At 35.1% G+C, this 5,651-nt stretch overlaps 1 long non-coding RNA gene across 3 annotated transcripts; it reads right to left on the bottom strand.

Annotated features, from left to right (window-relative positions):
* Positions 1-282: 282 nt before the first annotated feature.
* On the bottom strand, positions 283-5,333 carry LOC114821144 (uncharacterized). Of its 3 annotated transcripts, XR_003768559.2 has the most exons (6): positions 5,034-5,333; positions 4,476-4,566; positions 4,273-4,335; positions 3,838-3,886; positions 1,982-3,087; positions 283-889 (listed from the first exon to the last, which is right to left on the bottom strand). It is a non-coding gene; the product is annotated as an uncharacterized lncRNA (long non-coding RNA). The 3 variants fall into 3 exon arrangements; XR_003768558.2 differs by lacking the exon at positions 5,034-5,333 and having other exon boundaries at positions 4,476-4,888; XR_003768560.2 differs by lacking the exons at positions 1,982-3,087; positions 5,034-5,333 and having other exon boundaries at positions 4,476-4,884.
* Between the last annotated feature and the right edge of the window lie 318 nt (positions 5,334-5,651).

The raw sequence follows: 5,651 nt of genomic DNA on the forward strand, positions 1-5,651 counted from the left end.
AAATTGGTTAAAAATCTTATCTGAAATAAACTTAAAAAAAAAAAAACACACCAAATAAGTGCGCTGAGTGCCATCGCATTTTTTTAGGAGTGGAGATACCTTGGCCTATTACTATTCACTCCAGTCTATTAATGTTCACTTGAGTAGATAAATGCGCTGGGTGCTAGCGCAAAGTCTTTAGGGGTGGACTCACTCTCAATGGTTTCAACCAAAAAAAAAAAATCCTGATTGACTTGAGTTCGGGATATTCGAGTACAACGTAATTGAAATCTGTGCAAGAGATTCTATGAAAAAATAACATACAAACAAAACTTAATTGAAAGTAGAAAGAAACACTTGGACATGAGAACCGAAACTAATATGGGGAGTGATATCCACACACCTCATTTTACTTCTCACACACCCTTCTAATTTTCTGCCGTCGGATTTGGTGAATTGAAGAAGATCAACGGACATAAATTAACAAGGAGTGTGTGAGAAGTAATTTGGAGTGTGGATAGCACATCCCACTAATATTTGTAAGGGGTATAGTTTACTCCCATTATCATACTTTCTTTCTCTCATTGTCACAATCCCACCCACCGAATCGAAGATCCACACAAATGGGTGACATCCTCACTCACAATTTTTCTCTTCTCTCCCTATTGGATAAACACATTGTACCATAAAATGGCTTTACATCAGAGAGGGAGCGAGGGAAGAAAGAGAGTGCAAAGAGAAAGAGAGCACACAGAGTCAGAAATCTTGAAACATCCCAACGTTACAAAAGGAGTAGTACAAAGTGAGCACCAATTATAGCGCACCTGTACAAAGAGCATATCACTCACCAGCTAATCTAGCTTGAAATGATAGGGAACGAACCTTGACTGAGATCTTCAATCCACTGAGACTGCCCAAATAAATAGACAAAAACACAATTAATAAACACAAGGACAAAGAACCTGAGAAGCAGAAACAAACTTGAATGCACAAAAATTTTGTGCAAGTAAACAAACATCCAGTTGTATTGAGACTTGAATGATCCATGTTTTCTAATATAAGTAAACCCAACCATGAATTTACAAAAAAATTTAGGTAGAATTATTAACATAAGTCAGAAAAAAAGACACAACTTTGCAATTAAATTTCTTAAATAACTTAAACCCGACAAATTTAACTAATTAGATTCATCCACAAAGTAGATTTTAAAATAACCTCAAAGAGTTTCTTCTAACCAAGCAAACCATTACTCAACAAAAAACATCTAGTAAAAGCTCATATAAAAATCACAATATTGTAATGAATGGGAACTTCAAAATAATCTCAGAAGTAGCATCTCAAAGCAATAAAATGTCAAAATCTTACCCTTTTTTCTCAAAATTTCCATTCAAGGGAAACTCCACCTAAATTTAAGGTAGAAGATTTGACAAACTAAAAAAATGTAAAATTACGAAATTATCTGACCTTTTTTAAAAATCACAGAATAAACATTTTCCATCATCGTCACAATCATTTTGGGGAACCAAATCTTAAGAAAAATAAGAATCTCCCTATTTAGTTCACTTCTTCATAAGGAATAATCTTATATAAAAGAACTCGAAACATATTCAAGGTAGAGCAAGCTAAGGATTTAGAAGATAAAGACCCTTTTTTAGCAACATCTAATTTAAGCATTAGTTTATAGTGCATGAATACAATATATAACACTACCAAACAAAGGAGTTGAAGTGGAGAATGAAACACATAGAGACTGATTAACAGAATAAGAATCATTTACCCTTCCCTATGCAAAAAACATAACCAAAATCCCAACATTCTCAAAAAACTACAGCCATTTTTACAAATTTCCATGAGCCAACACTGGAAAATGCAAATGACAAAGCAACATAGAAGGAGGCAGACAAAAGAAATCAAAGAACCAAACACTCTCTTCATTAGCAAAATCGTTTGAGAAATCAGATGAAAATAAGCCAAAGAAAAAAAAATCAAATCTTAAAAGGACCTTGTTCCGCAAAAGGAAGGATGTCGAGGCTAGTGGGAAGCTCCACCAATTCCGCCATATTTGCAATTTGTAGAGAGAGGAAAGAAGAAGAAGAAAAAGAAAGGAGAGTTAGAGGAGGAGGTAGAGAACAGAGACATAACCAAATAAGTGCCTAAACCAATAACGGAAAAAAACTTAACACAAAATAATGGATGTCGTTGTAGACCATTTTAAATGAAACGATTAAATATTGAGAAGTACTAATTGTCAAACTAACCTGACGAGCTTCTTTTGCTGAAAATTCATAACTACAACTTATTTTCAATAGAATCTCCAAATGGAAAGTTAACCTCCGAACGTTTGCATAACCTGAAGAACTTCCTCATGCACCACCAAGTTCCCAAAAGCAGTCATTTGACAACGATTCAAAGTGAAATAAAGTGAATTCGACATAGAAACTTCTGTAATTTCAAAACATGTTTCCTAAAATTACTCGCCTATAGAGTAATGTCACAAACCCACTTATTAAAATCGATTGCCCCAACTAAAATTCAACACGAACACAGAGAGATTAAATGGTTAATACCAAAATCTTGTCCCAACTGTAATTGATAACCTGCCCCCTTCCGGTTTAAACTTTATAGGATGATTCTTTAACCCTAGTTCTTGTCATTCAGTGAAGAGTCATAACACATACAGACATTAAAGTTGAAATCTTTTCGAAGCAGATGAAAAGGGAATACGTTTCGGCCCTTTGAGTTATTGGAAAAAAACCCAACAGAGCAAAAGCCTCTAACTCCAAAGACTTGTGGGATTTTGAAGAGAGCAAGAGAGAGAGAAAATATCAGAAGAAATAAAGCAAGAGAGGGGGGAACCAAAAGGGGCAAGAAGAAGAAGAAGTAGTAGTAGCAAAAGCGAAGCAGAGGAAGAAGAAAATAAGGGAAAAAAAGGACGATTGAAATTAATGCATCAAACGACGATTGAATCGAGAGTTATGGAACAAATTTGTACTTCACCAACATGTAGAAAAGCTTGGATCTTTGAAGCGAAACGAAGACAATGAGTGCTTTGCGGCGGAGGCCGAGTTCACTCAGAGCGGATTCGTCGTCGTCGTCGTCCTCCCCAACCTGTGAAACACTCAAACGTCATAATGGATGGATGGTTACAGAGAGAGTTAGGAGAGAGAAACTCCAAAATTTTAATCCGGCCCTAAACCCTTATTACTCTAAAGCCACTTTAAAGACCCCAAAGCAGAAAGGGGTATACTCAATACCTGAATTAAGAGACGGATATGCCAAACTATAAATCTAAACCATTGATCAAGTAAACTTTTGCGAGAATGTGTGGTCGATATACACTGTCTGGCAACATAACCACCTATGTTGCCAGAACGTCTAGCAATAGGGCATTACGCTACATATTCAAAAGTTGAGAAACCATGGGAGAAGGAATGACTTAGGTAAAATATGGAAATCACAACCCAAAACACAGATTGACAAATGTTATCATTTCAGATTTTCATAAACAACACAGCAGATAAGGAAGAGTAAAGAAAATTAGAGAGAAATTCGAACAGAGTAAGGAAAACTAACTATGCATAGACTTACCATAATCACCAATAATAAGGTAGATTAACAAATCCTATCATTTCAGATTTTCACATACAACATAGCATAGCAGATGAGGAAGAGTAAAGAAAATTAGAGAGAAATTCAAACAAGAGTAAGGAAAACTAACTATGCATACCATAATCATCAATACTATTCCACGAAAGATATATACATTTGGTGACAATCATACATTTGATTCCTACAATATTTCATGTCTTGCATAAAAATTAGAAATTAAAAATAAAAACACAACAAAGAAAAGGGTACCTCATACTTTCCCTGCAGCTTCTCTTCAAAAGGCAAAATGCTTTAGATCCTAAGTACCAAGCCAATATAAAAGCAATTCAACAATTATCAAAGAAAATCAACCATGCATGGAACAAAAATTAGAAATTAAACACTTATCAAAGCTTGTGAAGAATGCTAAATCCAACTAAATCGAAACATAAAGTAACCCGAAAGTAATAAAACTTATAAATTCTATATAAATTATAATCTTTTGGAGAAAATCTCCAATATCCATTATCCAATTAATTGTATTAAAAAACCTAGCAAATCTCCATTAAATTAAACACATCTTGCAGTAAAGTATCCATCTTTTCACAGTAAGGCAATACAAAGATCATGAGCAAGTAAATCTGGAACACTACCATCAAAATTCCAGCAATCAATAACCATACTTATAAATTTGGACAAACTTACAGTTGCTACAGCATTTGACAATGATCAGGCAAAAACTGAATCTTTCGTGGAGTCACAGATGTTCTATAAAAAAAATGAATAATTGAATTAATTGATTAAATTTACGGAAGAAAAAGAGAAGAGGGGAATGGAGGAGATCAACAGAAGGAGACGAAATCAAATTCAGAGTTTGAGAGTCAATTGCTGAATTTAGATGAACTGACCTTTTTGATCACAGACAGTCAAACTGGAATGCACAGGGAGAAGCAGAAGAAGAAAAAGAAGATGGTTCTCAGATCAGTACATCAGAACTCCCTGCAAAACCCCAAAATCAGAAGATTAGAAAAAAATCCAAAATCAGTGGCATGGTCCTCGTTTCTCTATTAATCAGTAGCTAATGACCTAATGAAAAAGAACCCAAAACATATTGCTTAAATTATGGAAAGTGCTTATAAAGCTCATGAATAACTTTCAGAGCCTGCATAGAAATGGTATAGCGCAGATAACAACAGACAATAAAACTATGCACAGTATAACCTAAATCCAATATGTTACATTCCACACACACACATATATGTCAAAAACTCGAAATTATTATAGAGTAAGGACAACTATATTATACAATTAACTTTGAAGTGTTATCCATTGGTAAATTTTCAGTATTAATTCTATTGGTTTATCCATAAGAAATTAAGAATCCAAAACTGCATCAATTCTTCCATTTTCTGAGCAACCAAACAAGGGATAACATAAATTGCAAGGTAAGAGAGAAAGATGGAAACCTGGAGGGCTTAGGAGAAGCGTTTCCGCTTTCGGAAGTCGTGAATGATGCGCTGAAGCTCGGTGACTCGGACTTTGTTGCCATTGTAGACCCAGTAGTCGAGCTCTAGAACCACATTCAAGCTAGGGTTTCCGAGCGGGCTGATTTTGTTGTAAAGGGTCGGCTACTTGGTCCTGCTCGCTATCGCATTTCGGATTAGGGTTCTTGCAAAGAGCTTTGGATCCATGATTTGGGGTTTAGGGATTTTGGAGTTGGGGGAGAAGAACCAGAGATGAAGCAGCTGCAAATTGGGTCTTAAGCCTAACTGGCATATTTGTAAATAAAGATATAGTTGGCTAAAAGCATCCGAGTGGCAGTCTTGTAAATAAACTAAAATGCGGTCTAAAACACTTTTCATATGAATAATGCAATTTCCCCCTCCTGCTTAGACTAAAACACTGTTCATATGAATAGTGCAATTTCCCTTCCTACTTTAGACTAAAGTAATGATAAAAAAAATCAGTGGAATGATACACTTTGCTTCTTAGGTATGTGCATGAGTATATCTTATTTTGTTCTGATTGAGATTTTAAGGGAAAAACTCTAGTGTAATAAAGACAGTTTGTACTGATCCATCATA

Source organism: Malus domestica, chromosome 14 (assembly GCF_042453785.1).
Source record: "Malus domestica chromosome 14, GDT2T_hap1".
In the NCBI taxonomy this organism is placed as follows: Eukaryota; Viridiplantae; Streptophyta; class Magnoliopsida; order Rosales; family Rosaceae; genus Malus; species Malus domestica.